The 15,747-nt window shown below is 38.5% G+C and overlaps 1 long non-coding RNA gene across 6 annotated transcripts in view; it reads right to left on the reverse strand.

Moving 5' to 3' along the window:
- LOC147917570 (uncharacterized) overlaps window positions 1-15,747 on the reverse strand; it is a 115,401-nt gene that overhangs the window by 59,647 nt on the left and 40,007 nt on the right. For all 6 annotated transcript variants that reach the window (XR_015550931.1, XR_015550930.1, XR_015550929.1 and 3 more), the window contains one exon: window positions 13,618-13,880. This is a non-coding gene — a long non-coding RNA (uncharacterized LOC147917570). The remainder of the gene's footprint in view (window positions 1-13,617; window positions 13,881-15,747) is intronic.

Genomic DNA, 15,747 nt, shown 5'->3' on the forward strand with positions numbered 1-15,747 from the left:
ATTCAAGTCGAGTTTAGAAGGGACATAAATCATGCCATATTATAAGGTTGGCAATACACACACAAAGCAACCAAACAACATGATTTGATTGAGTTCATGGCTATCAGCATATCAGCAAATGAAGCAATTACTAAATATGAATACCCCAAAGCAAAATAAATGAGTGGAGGTTAAACCCAGAACTTCAGTTGTCTTTGAGTTCTCACTGTAGCATATGCTATGTGCATTTTAAAATTTAAAATAAAATTGTGCATTTTAGGCTTTGAAAGTACATGATATTGGGTGGCTGTAGAACGCCCTGCCGCTTCTTATGCGTCAATGTGTCTGTCTCTCCTTCGTTGTCTTTAGTAATTTTAGAAAATCTTTTGTACCCATTCTCTAACCCAGTGGTTCTCAACTAGGGGCGATTTTGCCTTCCCCCAGAGGACACTTGGCAATGTCTGGAGATATTTTTGGTTGTCACAGCTGGTGGGAAGGGCTACTAGCTTTTAGTAGCTGGAGGCCAGGGCTACTTGCAAACATCCCACAATGCACAGGACAGCCTCTCACAACAAAGAATTATCCGACTCAAAATGTCGTGAAGTTTGAGATTAAGAAACTCAGCTCTAATCTGAAAGAGTTGTCGTTTTTGTCTCAAGTCAATTTTCCCTTTGGCAGCATCCTTCAGGAGGTGAACTGAGTCTGCAAATCTGTAAGCGCTGGCTTTAATTATCTAAGTCTCTCTCCATCTACATGCCTACACATTTTCATTCACTCACACACTCACTCATTCAGTACTTCCTAGGTCTAATAGAAATAAAAGCACATCATATGTAGGGTAAAATACAATTTATTGTCCAAACTGGGACACTATTAAGGGTTGTTAATAGTTAAGCTGGACAATAGGAGTAAATCCTGGGTAAATCAGATCATCTGGTCATCCTAATCATATGGCAGCATGCCATGTCCAAAATGACAAATAAGACATGGAGGAATTTCTAATGGCAGCCCGTTGGGAGACTGGTGTTTGGGCATTGGGACTGAGCATCAGGGCTGAGGTCTAAGGTCATTCCTGGTTTGTGTGTTGGTGAGATCATGACATAAAAAAATCCAATGTGAAACCATTACCACTACAATAGAGCTTGGTTTTAGGAAAGACAAAATAAGCACAAAGCTCAATACATACAAGGAACATAAACCCTTTAAAACTTTTTAAAAAAACACCTGTATATTGAGTGCACATAGTAGGTACTCAACAGAAGTCTGCTGCTGGACACATTTACATGGTCTTATCTGATATGTGGGAACCTGTCTCCATTTAAAGTGTGTTATTTTAAATCCCATGATTTCCTGAACCTGTGTCTTAGAGGCACAAAGTAGGGTTACTACCCCTTCTGCACCACAACAAAAAATTACCGATTTTGGATTTGTCAAAATACAACAAAACCGTTCAGGCAAGATAAATAATTATAAATGCCAGCACAGTCGCTTGCCTGTTTTCCTTTTGATCTGGAAGGTTGCTAGTGGATGAGATAATCTTTTATTTATATTGCATGTGGTAAAATTTCGAAACAGGATTTTTGCGCCCATCATACTCTCCTTCCATAATTAAGCCTGTAGGGCTGGCTGGCTGATATTTTTTAATGCAGAGCTTGTCAATTTCTGTTAACACTAATTTAGAGTTCATAGCTCCATATATCATGGAAATGTGAGGGCAAAACAATTTATATAAAAAATATTTTGAGAGGAGTTGAACAAATTGAAGATCATTTCTACACTGACTACTGAGCATTTGTGGTCTGATTACAGCACCAATTTATATAGTGGTGCAGGGAGCTCACCTTTTGTGGCAGGTACATTTGATTTTCCCAGACTATTTTTTTTTTGCTCTCCCTTTCCTCTTATACATGCCCTACCGCCATAAATAAATGCCTTTTTCCCCCTCTTTGCCATGTGTTGTCTTTTTAATTATGCCCCAAACTCGAATATAGTCAGTCCAGATCTTGTTTTGCCATTAACTTGGTAAGAAAAAGGCTGCCTTCTGCATTTCACACGAAACATTACAAGGGCAGTCCAGGGGCTTTCATCTCTTCCCACCTTCAGCAGACAGAACAATAGGCAGCTATAATCTTGTGACACCAGCAACTAATTTATCCAACCAGAAGACAGGTAGCACTCTGGGCTGCCGCTCCTGTCTGAATAGGTGCAGTAAATACTCAGCTTAATAGTAGTTTCTCAGGCAGGAGGGCAACATTTCACAGCATGGCGTTTTTATAATCTTCCTGGCATGCTGACAGCCAGGAGCATGGCCCGCGCATGTTCCTCCTTGGAGGGGCTTAGGATGCATGTAACTGTTAGATGGTGACACATTGTGCCTTTAAGCAAGTTTAACTGTTTTATAGCCCCTCTGATCTGCAGCTTTGTACATCTGTTAAGCTGCCTCTTAAACTTCTGTGGGCACATCTGTGGAGCTGCTACTTGAAGCTCGGTGTGCGTTGTGGGCCTGTGTGGGGTTTCTTTGTGACTGTCTCCTGTTTATCTGTGAGGAGTTTCTCTGTTAGACTGCAAGACCGGTTGAATACATCATCTCGGCCAAAAAGATAATAACCTTGTGACAGTCAGGAGGAATATACCTAGCCAAGGCTGAACAAATCTTGTCTGGACAAGCATTGATTAAAAAACAAATTAAAAAGGCAACTGTTTTTTTTCTTTTTTAACCTTTATTTCTCAGATGTCCCTGGGTCATTTGGGCTTCAGGTGATCCGGCTCCAAGCTGGTATTAGTTGGGTTCCCCAGGAAAACAGAACCAATAGAATATATATAGATATATAAGAAAAGAATTATTATGGGAATTGGCTCGTGAGATTATGGAGGCCGAGAAGTCTCGTGATATGCTATTTGCAGGCTAGAGAATGAGGAAAGCCAGTGGTATAATTCAGTCTGAGTCGTAAGGCCTGAGAACCAGAAGCTCTGATGACCAATGGCAGGAGAAGATGGACATCCCAGATCAAGAAGAGAGAGCAAATCTGCCCTTTCTCTGCCTTTTTGTTCTATTTGGGTCCTCAACAGATTGGAGGATGCTGACCCACATTGGTGAGGTGGATGTTCTTTACTCAGTTTACTGATTCAAATCCTAATCTCTTCCAGAAACATTCTCACAGACATACCCAGAAATAATGTTTCACCAGCGATCTGGGCATCCCTCAGCCCAGTTAAGTTACATAAAATTAAAGATCACAAAGCTGTAGGTTGGATCAAGGTCTGCTCCGTGCGTCTCATCATCCTTAAGCAAGACGTTACCCAAGGCATGTTCTTCCTATGGTGAAATGCAACCTTGTTTCAAGTCTTATATCTTCAGCTAACTCCCCATTCCCAAGGCAAATCACATGGATAGCCAGCCCAAGTCAAGAGACAGGGCAGTATACTCTGCTTATCATGAGACCAAAGCAAACCGCACGGCCATGCTCAGCATCAAAAGGGCAGGGAAATACATTCCTCCCAGGAACCTGGGAGTGAGGGAGGAAGTGAATATTTGCTAAACAATAGTCTAATCTACAACCCTGTCCCTGTCTACAAAATGAACAAAACACAGCTATTTGCTAGGTAGTGGAATTTTGCATATACTGAGTCCATCAGTGTGGGTTCCATTTCTGAAAGATGCCAAGGACACCATGAAAGGATGAGCAACTAAATAATCTTGACCGTGATAAAGAGGTCACCTCTATGCCCTGTCAGGAAGACTCAGACTCACTAGAGAACTTCGAGAGCTTGGTCCTGATTCTTCAAGTCTTGGTGAAATATTCCATGGTTTGAAAGTTTACCTGCAAGGAGAAAGGAAGGGAGGCCCTGGCTGAGAAACTTGGTCTTTTGATATTTATCACTTCTCTTGATGTTGTAAATTTGTTCATTCAACAGACCTGTGTTCTGCTCTTTTAGCACTTTCGGTGTCTAAATACTCGAAGAAAATAAATGTGTGTGAAGGTGCTTGGGCCTTACATCAGGGCTGATATTCATTTGCATGCACCAGGATGGCATACAGTTGGCATCCATTCTGAGTGGCCAAGTCCATTTGGAAAGGTTGGTGCCCTTACTATACAGTTAGTTAAATATTTTGAATATCACCATTGGCTGGATATATTTAGAGTTCTGTGATTCTGGCTCTTTCTTTAGCATGTAAATTATGATTCTGGATATGCTTGTCAACTCTTCTCAGGGAAACTGTCTCACCCACAGCTTTTGCAAAACATCAGCTTTTGGTTAAATCACAAAACTCCAAATCCCAAGCACACTCCCCATCCTGGCCACAGCTGATTGGACCATGGATGGGCTCCTGACCCAAAGACAGCCAATGACTATGTACGGGTCTATTAGGTGGCCTATTATTAAGTCCCTCTTTAGATGTGTTGGACCAATTAGATTTTCTATCTTAGAATAATGAATTGGGAATTGTGAAGTAAATCAGTGGCTAAAAGTTTATCTAGAAGAATGAGATTTTGCACCATGTTTTAAAATCAATTTGTGGAGTCAATCTGTATTAGTCGTCTATTGTAGCATAACGAATTACCCCCAAGCTTAGTGGCTTTAAACAACGCTAAACATTACTTTAGCTCACAGTTTCCTGGCATGGCTTAGCTGGGTCTTCTGCTTTAGGGTCTCTCATGAGGCTACAATCAAGTAGTTGGCTGAGGCCATAGTGATCTCAAGGCTCTGCTGGGGCAGGATCCACTTGTAAACTCACTCACATGGTTGTGGGCAGGATTCAGTCCTTCATGAGCTATTGCACTGAGGGCCTCAGTTCCTTGCTGGCTCTTGGCTGGAGACCTCCCTCAGTTCCTTGCAGGTGGCCCTCTGCATCAGAGCAAGCAGGCTAGAGGAGCCAGGGAGAGAGTGCCAGCAAGATGAAAGTCACAGTCCTTATAACTTAATCTCTGAAGCGACATCTGTGTCAGCCACTGTCCAACCAGAGAAGCAAAACTAGTAGGAGATATTGTTAAGAGATTCATCACAAGGAAGTGGTTATGGGATTGTGGGAGCTGGCTATGCAAGATCTGCAGGGCAGGACATTAGGAAGGACAGGCTGGAGCTCTTGGGTGTGGCCTGAGCTGCAGTCCACAGGCTGAATTTTTTCTTCTTTAGGGAAGTCTCAGCTCTGCTTAAAGCCTTTCAACTGACTGAATCTCATCCACCCAGATTATGTAGGATAATCTCTCTTACTTAAAGTCAACTGATTATGGACTTTAATCACATTTAATACCTTCAGAGTAACACCTAGATTAGTGTCTGACTGAATAACTGGGGACTGTAGCTGAGCCATGTCGACATATTAAAAAATTCCATTACAACATCTTTCACTTTTGCCATATTCTATTCATTAGAAGCAAGTCACTAGGTCCAGCCCACAGTCAAAGTGAGGGGAAGTGGGGATCATTGGGAACCATTATACAAGGCTGTCTACCAGAGTCAAGTTTTAATTTTACTTGCAAAATAACTTTTGCAAGGGCAAATGCCTTTAAAAATGTTCCTAACTCTAAAAATTTGCACAGCCATTTATATTTGTTGAATTAATTATAGTTAAATGAATGAGGTCTTGTTCAGTGGTTAATTACACAGGTTTGGTGAGCAAACATAGTTTGTAACTTTAAGTGAACAAATCTGATTCTGTACAACAAACATTCTAATTAATGTGGTTTTCCCTAACAAATATTTATAGTTTCGAGGTTACAAGTCAGTGGTCCTCAGAACTACTACAGCAAATCTCTTAATATTAAGGCAAGTCCTTTGGTCTTCTTAGTTACAAAATGTAGTTCGAAACTTACAAAACAACAAAATACAGAAAATCAGTATGGATATACCTTAAATTTTATGAGAATTAATGAGTAAATATTGACCAATCTTCTTCCTTATCTTTTTACACAAAAGATAATGGCTATCCTAGTATTTTGCATTCTCAAAATCTCTTGTGTCAACCAGTTCTTCACTTAAAGCACTTTATTAAAGGGCACTGAAAGCTATGGCAAATAGATTCTACTATAATTTTAACCAAGGTGGAATTAAAGAATTTGGGGCTTACAATGCTCTATTTCCACAGTCTGGGAGAGGGAAAGGCCAGTGGCCATTCTGAACCACAAAGGGCCAAAGTTATGAGAAAACTGAAGGCATGAATAAGCAGAAGCTTTGAGATAGAGTAAAAGCTAATGGGAAAGAGGCAAGCAGACACACCAAGGCGGAGACCAAGTGAGAGCAGAGAGAAAGTATCGTCAAGGCGCCAGAGGGAAGATCCTTGACCTCTCGCTGCTGAGGCTGCCTTGGGTTCATTTCCTGTCTCCATCAGGGTCTACTCAGATCACCGTTTCTCTTCCTGGATCCTCCTTTCAGTTACTCACTACATCCTCCCCTTCTATCCCCTCATTCCATCAACATTACTTGAGTAATGCTTGAGCGAGTCTCTGTTCTTGTCTTCAGGAAAATGGATGTTGTATATTTACAAAATTGTACTTTTTTAGTTTGGTTCTAACTCAAGTTACCTAAAATCAGTTTTTTTTTTATTGTGGTAAAACACACATACGATAAAATGTACCATCTTAACCATTTTTAAGTATATAGTTTAGTGGCATTAATCACATTGACATTGTTGTGCAACCATCACCACCATCCATCTCCAGAACTTTTTCATCTTCCCCAACTGAAACTCTGTACCTATTAAATAATAACTCCCTCAGCCCCTGGCAACCACTATTCTACTTTCTGTCTCTATGAATTTGACTACTCTAGGAACTTCACAAAAGTGTAATCATACAGTATTTGTCCTTTTGTGACTGGTCTATTTCACCTAGTAAAATGTCTTCACAGTTGTAGCATGTGTCAGAATTTCCTTCCTTTTGAAGACTAATATTCCATTGTATGTATATACCACATTTTGTTTATCCATTCATCTGTGGATGGACACTTGAATTGCTTCCACCTTTGGCTATTGTGAATAATACTGCTATGAACATGGGTGTACGAATATCTCTCCTTTGCTTTCACTTCTTTTGCATGTATACACAGACGTGGAATTGGTGGATCATATGGTAATTCTATGTTTCATTTTCTGAGGAACTGCCATACTGTTTCCCACAGCGGCTGAACTATTTTACACTCCCACCAGGGTCCCAATTTTTCCATATCCTCACCAACTCCTTTTATTTTCTGTGTTTTTTTGGATAGTAGCCATCCTAATGAGTGTGAGGTAGTCAAAGGGAATTCTGATAAAGAGATGCATGAACTGAATTGGAACTGGAACTAGAGCTGAAAAGATTCCAAGGGATATGTTGTTTCTGGCTGTCTTGACATCTCTACTTCTTTATGTAGCCTTGCTTAGTTTTTCTCTTTGTACTGATTGGCTTTTTCTGCTCACTTAGGGTTTCTGTCCCCCTCATCACATTGGCTTGCATGTGGCCCATCATGGCTACTCTAGTCCACCCTACATGCTGTGACTTCTTGAATATCTTTTCAGCTTTAGTACCGACTGACTCTCGCTTAGGATTCTTAGTTTCTCCATATTGAATGACAGAGGACTGATTATTCTGATTCATCATTTTGATCACAGACTTGCCCAATAATGGCCTAACCTAGGGTTAGGTGACAATTTCTGGCCTGGTAAGCCGTGACCAGAAGGGTGAAGTCACTTTGAGAAATGACTAATGAGGTATTAAGGGCAGAAGGTGGGGCAGATCCCCTAGAAGTATGTAAGTTTATGTGTGTGTGTGTGTGTGGGTGTGGGTGTGTGTGTATGTATGTGTAGTGGGCAATGGTTGACATATACTGAATGGTGTCTTCATAAGATTTCCCATCATCAATCCATTCAACAATCAGTACACATTCACTATACAAGAGGTGTTGGGCTAGGTATCGTTAATTGCTAACAATTGCTAATAGCTAACATTTTTAAATATATAAAATGTTCCAAGCACTGGTCTAAGAGACTGTTATAGCACAAAATGATAATGGCATTCTCAAGAATTTTGCAATCTGGTTAGAGGTAAGACACCTACCCCCATAAAACTTTAAGTTGCAATATAAAACACCAATAGTAAAGATGCTATAAGTAATTTCCTGACCAACTACCCCAAGAGTGATATAGATAGTAAGTGCTGTGCATACTGAGGGACTGCTATAGTGTAAAATTATCTGAGAAGTCTTTATGGAGGACTTGACTTGGGATTTTAAGGATGAGCAGGTTTCAGATAGTTAGAGAGGCCAGAGAAAGCAATTGATTATTGGACAAATATTTATTGCATGCTTATTCATAGTCAGGCACTGTACTAGGAGCTAGGGACATAAAAGAGAGCAAGACATTCCCTTGAAGGAGCCTATAACCTAGAGAAGGATAGACAAGCAATTAGAGAATAGCTGTAGGCATCAAGGTGGAAAATGATAAGCTATGTTTCAAGAAAAATCTAGCCTTTGTTATCACCATCACAAGAAGTCTGATGAAAAGACCTGCTGTTTGGAAATTAAGGCAGCCCTTGCAAGTTACTCTTGCCTTGGGAAAATGTGTCCTCTTCAAGCCTCACAGAAGTGGCCATCACTCCCACGGGCCTGCCAATGCCCATCTCTGAGTGGGATGGAGAAGGGGTGGGCTGCTCTTGGGTTACCTCCCACAATACTCTTAAAAAGACTATGCAACACCGCTGCTTTCTAGAGGCAGCTGGCTGGGGGCAGAAGCTCTTGGCTTAGTCTAGAGAGACAACAACTGGTAGACAAAGGGGAGAGAAAGAGGCTGAAATCCAGAGGGGAGGAATGGAGCTTCCAGATGGACAAAGGGTGCCAAGTCCACTGCGCTACAATCTTTCATGGAACAAACCTCATTTTCTGATTTGCTGAATATTCTCTGATCAAATAGCAACCCTGCAGAAGAGAGATGATTATAGACACTATATAGACATTATATTTTCTGTTTGTTTGTTTTTAATTTATTTATTTTTCTTTTTTTAACCATGAACTGTTGGTTTACTATAACACTTAGTGTTGAAAAATGACTGGTTGCTGAACAAGCACTCTCATTTCTAATAACCCGAGTTTTAATGACTCCAAAGGGATTAATAAACAAAAAAACTTTAGCTAACACACATAATAATATCATCAACAAGTCCTCTGCAAGGAAGGTCCTGATGTTGCCTTCACATTCGATTACCTTCTTGCTCTCAATCCAGACTTTCTGAACATTTAGAATATAAATTTCTGGCTTGTTAAAACGAGGGCTAATTAGTTAAGAAGCAAAACAGGTCCTTCTTTGGTACATGGTCTCTACTTTTTTTCTGGCAGGCTCTAGGGAGGTAGTTCCCAGGGGACTCACATCAGAGCAGCTTTAGGAGAAAGGAATCTGAATTTGATCCCATAAAATCTGGGGGAACAGGAAGGGCAACGAGGCAGAGGCACTTACTTGTTTCACTGCCTTTACATAGTGATGAGGTCCTTATCCTGGCCTTCCCCTCAAGCCCCATACATCCCTACAAGGGGGCAGGAGGATCAGATCATACGTTTAAATTATTTTCAAAGATGTCAAGTAATTCCAACTCCTTTAATACAGCAATCTTCCAAAGGAGCGATAAATCTCCAAACCGAAGAGAAGCTTCCCCCTTTCAAATTTTAGCTGTGAAGACTGATTATGTATTTAAGGTTTGGAGCTGTGTAAAGCTTTGTTAGGCAAATCAGTGACCAAATCATCTCTCCTAGCCCCAAATCTACAGCTCCTATTTATATATGATGAATCTTCTAGAACTCGAAGAACAGACTTCTTAATACAATCATCATCAGTCCTTTGCATAGCATCTGAGGAGCCAGGGACTTGGTTGAGCCGATGGCAGACTTTTCACTTCAACAAGCCTCACCACTATAATGGAAATCTGAAGGCCTGGAAACAATGTACATAGCTTCCCTGACTAATTTTATTATGCAGACACACTTAATGGCTCCTGTTACAATCGCACCCGGGGTGGGAAACAGTACTGGATTGTGACAATCACACTAAATCGACAAGGATTATCAGTCATTAAAAAGGAACCAAATTAGCATCAAGCAGTAATATTTTATACTTATCAAATTTTCTGTTGGTCAAGGTCCATTACTGAACGACATCATAAAGGCAGAAGCCGTCAGCTCATTCTCCAGAACATTTAAATCTCTATTGTATTTGTGTAGGATATAATTTCTGGTAGCAATAAAGCCTAATAAAGGTTACACCCCGATGAATAAAATCTTAATAAATTGACCCATGACATTTAAATGGATAATTATATTTGAGATAAAAGAAGAATCTCTTGTTTCAGTGAAGAAGTGTTTCAAGTTGTGCCCAACCCAAGTTACCCACCAGCTACAGGATGGTTTTACATGGCTTTACAGTGATATAAAATATTAATATTGCTGGTTACCATTGTATTAGATTAATTATTCATCAGCCCTTCCCAACAACTCCTGTCTATCAGAATCATCAAGACTAAATTTAAAATGTTTCCACATGATAAGAAATTGTATGGAAGTTAACTATTACCTGTATTTCTAAGCATGAGTTAGAAATGCTAGGGTTTATCTTCCCCTCAACCTGCACCATGCCACAATATGTCAGCCTGTCACTAGACTTTATCTTCACACGGCAGAGAAGTGTAAAAGAGAATCAGGATGTGATTAGGAGGAGACGGAAAGAGTTGTCACTGAACGTGATGTATCAGACCCAACTGGAACAGTTCACCTTATGTTATGTACTGATGCCTCTCAGTTCTCATTAGGACTGTGCCCCAGACAATTAATAAAACCTAAGTGGGAAAAACAAAACAAAGCAGAAGTGCTGTGGGGGTTGTAAGGATGGCTACCCTCCAGTCTCTTGGGTAAGCCTTCTCCTCTATACTTTTTGTACTGCATTAGGCTCAGGAAAAAAAGACTCTGGTGTAACACAACTAACACCAACTTATTTCATTAATCAATTAATATTTAATTTGTGCATTCATTCAACAAATATTCATGCATTCCTATTATGTAGCTCTTAGACTCTTTTTTGAGAGAATACTGGTTATATTATATTTTCTCACATAAATTGAATACAGAACATGTTGCAGATTCCAAGAAGAAATCCCAGAGAACCCAGCCACAAAGACTGTCATCTCGTTTAAAGCAGGGACTGGGTCTTATTATTCTTTATACGCCAGGTGCTTAGCAATAAACCTTCAGTGGGTGAATGAATATAATTTGATTTTGAAGGAATTTCCTTTCCAACAATGTGGTGGAGTAGAAACCCTATGAAGATTTCCCTGGATAAATTATAAAAAACTCCTTTAGAAATGTGTTGTTGAGATGGAAATAAAGTAGGGAATCCTCAGATGCCACAAATGCAGTAGAAGTGAGAATCTATAGAGCAATGGGGTCAGCTTTCACTCTAGAGAGCTTCTGATGGATTCTGGTCACTGGGAGCTTCCTTTTTGACTATTACAGAGGAAAAGGGAGACAGAAGACAAAGCTAATAGCCCACTCAAGATGGAGAGTCTAATAGGAGATCTCAGCATAAATCTGGGATCCTAAAGAGTTATATCATCAGAGAAACAGTGAACTAGAAATAAACACACCTGCAGAGGGAGACTAAAGAAAATTGCCTTTCCTGACCTTGACAATGGGAAGAGGGGGAACAAAACCTTTCATAACCACGAATAAGTCCACATACAGATTTGCAACCCAAATTACATTTTCAGAACATTCTGAAAAAGGCTAAGCCAAAAATTTAGTTTAAAATGGTATAAGGCACCTGGATGAAGCAAACATTAAACCCTCTGTAGAGGAACATACTTTAAACCAAGGCTATCAAAATATCCATGAAATCTGAGTTCATACTAAAATAATGATAATAATAATAATAATCAATAAAGAAACGAGATATAGATGACAGCTAAGAGAAATATCAATCAGGAGAATATTGGAATTTTAAACTCAAAATAAAAATAATTATGTTTCAATATATTTAATATAAATAAGGAACATGGAATCTTAAAAATGATAAAGTGGATTTAAAAAAGAACCAAGTGGAATTTCTAGAAATAAATACCAAATAATTGGAATAAAAATTCAATGGTTAGATTAGATACAGCTAAAGAGAGAACTAGTGAAATGACAGAGCTGAAGAAATTATTCACAATGTCACACTGAACAAAACAATTGAGGAGATGAAAACATCACAGAGAAGGTAAGTGATATGGAACATAGAGTGAAAATGTCTTACTTATGTCTAATCAGGGTTACAGAAAGAGATGAAAGAAAGGTAAGAGAGATTCAAAAGATAATGGATGAAAAATTTCCAGAACTGACAAAAGAGGCTAACCGTCAATTTCTAGAGCCTAAGGAATCTGAAGCAGGATAAATAAGAAGAAATTTACATGTAGACAACAAAATAAAATTTCAAAAAGTTGAAGAAAATGAGATTATATTAAAAGCAGCTGTGGAAAAAAGTTTATCTGCAAAGGAATAGCTCTTAGACTGACAGCTAATTTTTCAACAGCCACAATACAATGCAGAAGACAATGGAATAATCTAATGTCCTGAGAGGGAAAATATAATTGTTAAAATAGAATTCTATATTCAATGAAATTATGTTCCAGGAAATGAGTAAAGATACTTTCAGATAAGCAAAAACAGTTTTCCATCAAAATACCAACATAAAAGGATATTCTAAGTGATATGCTTCAGGCAGAAGAAAAACAATCCCAAATGAAAGTTTGATATTCAAGGAGAAAACACAAGCACAGAACTTGATAAATATATAGATAGAACTAAGTGAAAATTTACTTTATAAAACAATAATTGTCTAATTTGTGGGATTGATAAAAATGAGATATAAATAAAATAGCAAATAAGTTAGGATGGGGATGATCAGAATTAAAATGTTCTAAGTTACTTTTATTGTTTTAAGAAGAAATATTAATTTTGTATTTAAAAACATCAATTACTTATATTAAAATGTTTAAAGTAGTAGTAAAAGTATAGCAATAGAGTATAAAACTCCCAACTTTGGAGAGAGTAAAAAGAGAATGAGGGAAAGAGAAACATGAACAAACCTAAAAAAAAGCAAGAAAGGAGAAAGAAGATAAGTAGAATAGGAAGAACAAATGAAAAATACAAAATAAGGAGCATAATGTTTCCAAATATCTCACTAACCTCAATAAATTTAAAAGACTAAACTATCCAGTTAAATGACAAAGATTTTCAGAGTGGGTTAAAAATATGATAATTATAAACAACTATAACAATTCTTAATGACTAGATACTTAATACCATGGCTTCAAAACGTGTAAAGCAAAAATTGACAGAGCTACAAAGAGAAACTGAAAAAAAATCCACCTTTACTTTTCTTAGTTATTCGTAAGACAGATAAGGAGTAAGGGTACAGCTGATCTAAATGTAATTAACAAACTTCATCGAATGGATAAATATAAAACATCGCACCCAACTGGAAAGTACACATATATTTTGTATTAGTTTTCTATTGCTGCCATAACAAATTACCACCAACTTAGTAGCTTAAAACAACACAAATTTATTATCTCACAGTTTCATAGGTCAGAAGTCCACATGGGTCTTACTAGGCTAGAACCAAGGTGCCAGGACTGCTTTACTTACTGACGGCTCCGGGGGAGAGTCGGCTCCCTGCCTCATGAAGGTTGTTGGCAGAATTCAGTTCCACGCAGTTGGAGGGCTGAAGTCGCCTTTTCCTTGCTGCCTGTTGACCTAGGGTTGTTCTCAGCTTCTAGAGGCCACTTCACGTTCTTTGGCTCATGGACTCCTTCATCTTCAATGCCAGCAATGGTGGTCAAGTCCTTCTCGCACCTCATCTCTTCTGCCTTCTCTTCTGTCACATCTCGGACTAATAGGAGAAATCTCTCCTATAAATCAATAAGAAAAGAATAACTCAACAGAAAATTAGGAAAGAGTTTTGAACAGTACTTCAGAAAAGAAGACACAAGAATGGCCAATGAAATAATCTGACTAGATGTCCAATTTCATAAATAATTAGAAATTCAAATAAAAACCACAGTGAAATCCTACTTTATACTCACAGAATTAGCAAATATAAAAAATTTTGAGATATTGGCAAGGATGTGAGACAATGGAAACTCTTCCACTCTTTTGGTGGGAATATCAGTGGTATACCCACTTTAGAAGACAATTTTAAATTTCAAAGTAAAGTTAAAGATATGCATACCCTATGATCTGGCATTCTACTCCTAGGAATGTACACTAATCAGTGATACTCAAAGGGAAAGTCGGTGGACCACATGCTTCAGAATCTTTGGGGAGGCTGTAGAGATACAGATTCCTGGACTCCATCTCAGAAGGATTCTTAATCAGAATCCTTGCGGACAGAGTCTGGGGATTTTTGGAGGTGCTCCAGGCCATTCAAATGCACACTAAAGTTTGAGATCCACTGCTCTAGGGCATCTCTTGCATGTATGCAAGTTGAGACACATATAGGAGAGATTATAGCCATAATGCTGAAGAAAAGAACAGAAACTACCCAAATATGCATCAACAGTACGATGGATAAATAAATTATGGTAAATTCATACAATGCATAACTATACAGTAGCTACAGGTATCCACAGGTTGAATCACAGGAACATAATGGGGGGAAAGAGCATAAGAATACATACAGTATAATTACATCTACAGTCATGCACTGCATAATGATGTTTCAGTCAACAACAGACCGCATATACGATGGTGGTTCCATAAGATTAGTGCCATATAGCTTAGGTATGTAGTAGGCTATACTATCTAAGCTCATGTAAGTACACTTTATGATGTTTGCACAATGACGAAATTGCCTAATGACGCATTTCTCAGAACATATGCCCATCGTTAAGTGACGGAAGACTGTATAATAAGTTCAAAAACGTGCAAAATCAAACAATATATAATTATATGATTTAGAGATACATACATATGAAATCTAGGGATACATAGGGAATAATAAAGATAAATTTAGGATAAAGATTTCCTTTGTGGAGAGGGAGGTGGATGGCAGTAGGAGCGGGCATGGGTTTTTGGAGACAGTGGTGATGTTCTATGAATGGGTGTTCATTTCACTGTTGTTCTTTATACCTTATACATGACATAAATATATATTTGCATGTATTTAATACATACAAATTTTTTAAACTGGAAAAAAGTGGTTGAAGATATGATTAAAAGTTGGTTGTTTACTTAGCAGACTTAACTATTAATGCCTCTGAAAGTACTTTTGACAACTCTTTAAAACATTCTTACTGTTGCTGACCATCAACTTTGGCTCCAGGGCTGAAATTATGGGAAAAAAAGAGCTAGCAGGGGATGGAGGAGAAGAAGAACTTTGCAACATTTTGACAAATGGCATTTGGGAAAACATCTCTAAACTTTTCAATTTTTATCAATCTGTCAACACTTCAGACAATTAAGGAGAGTTCCCAGAGAGGGTGAATCGCTTGAGATTACGTGCGCCCTGTCTTTATGCTTGATCATGCTGATCACGAGCAAGTTAAGTGCCGAGCAATAAATATGATGTTCTCAAAGACCTACTTTCCCGTAGTGCAACCTGCCATAGTCCTTGGAAATAAGATAGACATTTTTCCAAAGCTACATCTGACTGCACTGAAGCTACCATTTATTTAATGCTATTTGGATCATGCTAACTAATGTAGCTTTTCCAAATTTCTTATTTGTTTTCAGCGAGAAATGAATATCCTGGTTGAATTAGTTCTTTCATTTTCATAG

The sequence above is a fragment of the Ceratotherium simum genome, chromosome 3, assembly GCF_057802395.1.
Source record: "Ceratotherium simum simum isolate JZ-2026a chromosome 3, ASM5780239v1, whole genome shotgun sequence".
NCBI classification, from domain to species: Eukaryota; Metazoa; Chordata; class Mammalia; order Perissodactyla; family Rhinocerotidae; genus Ceratotherium; species Ceratotherium simum.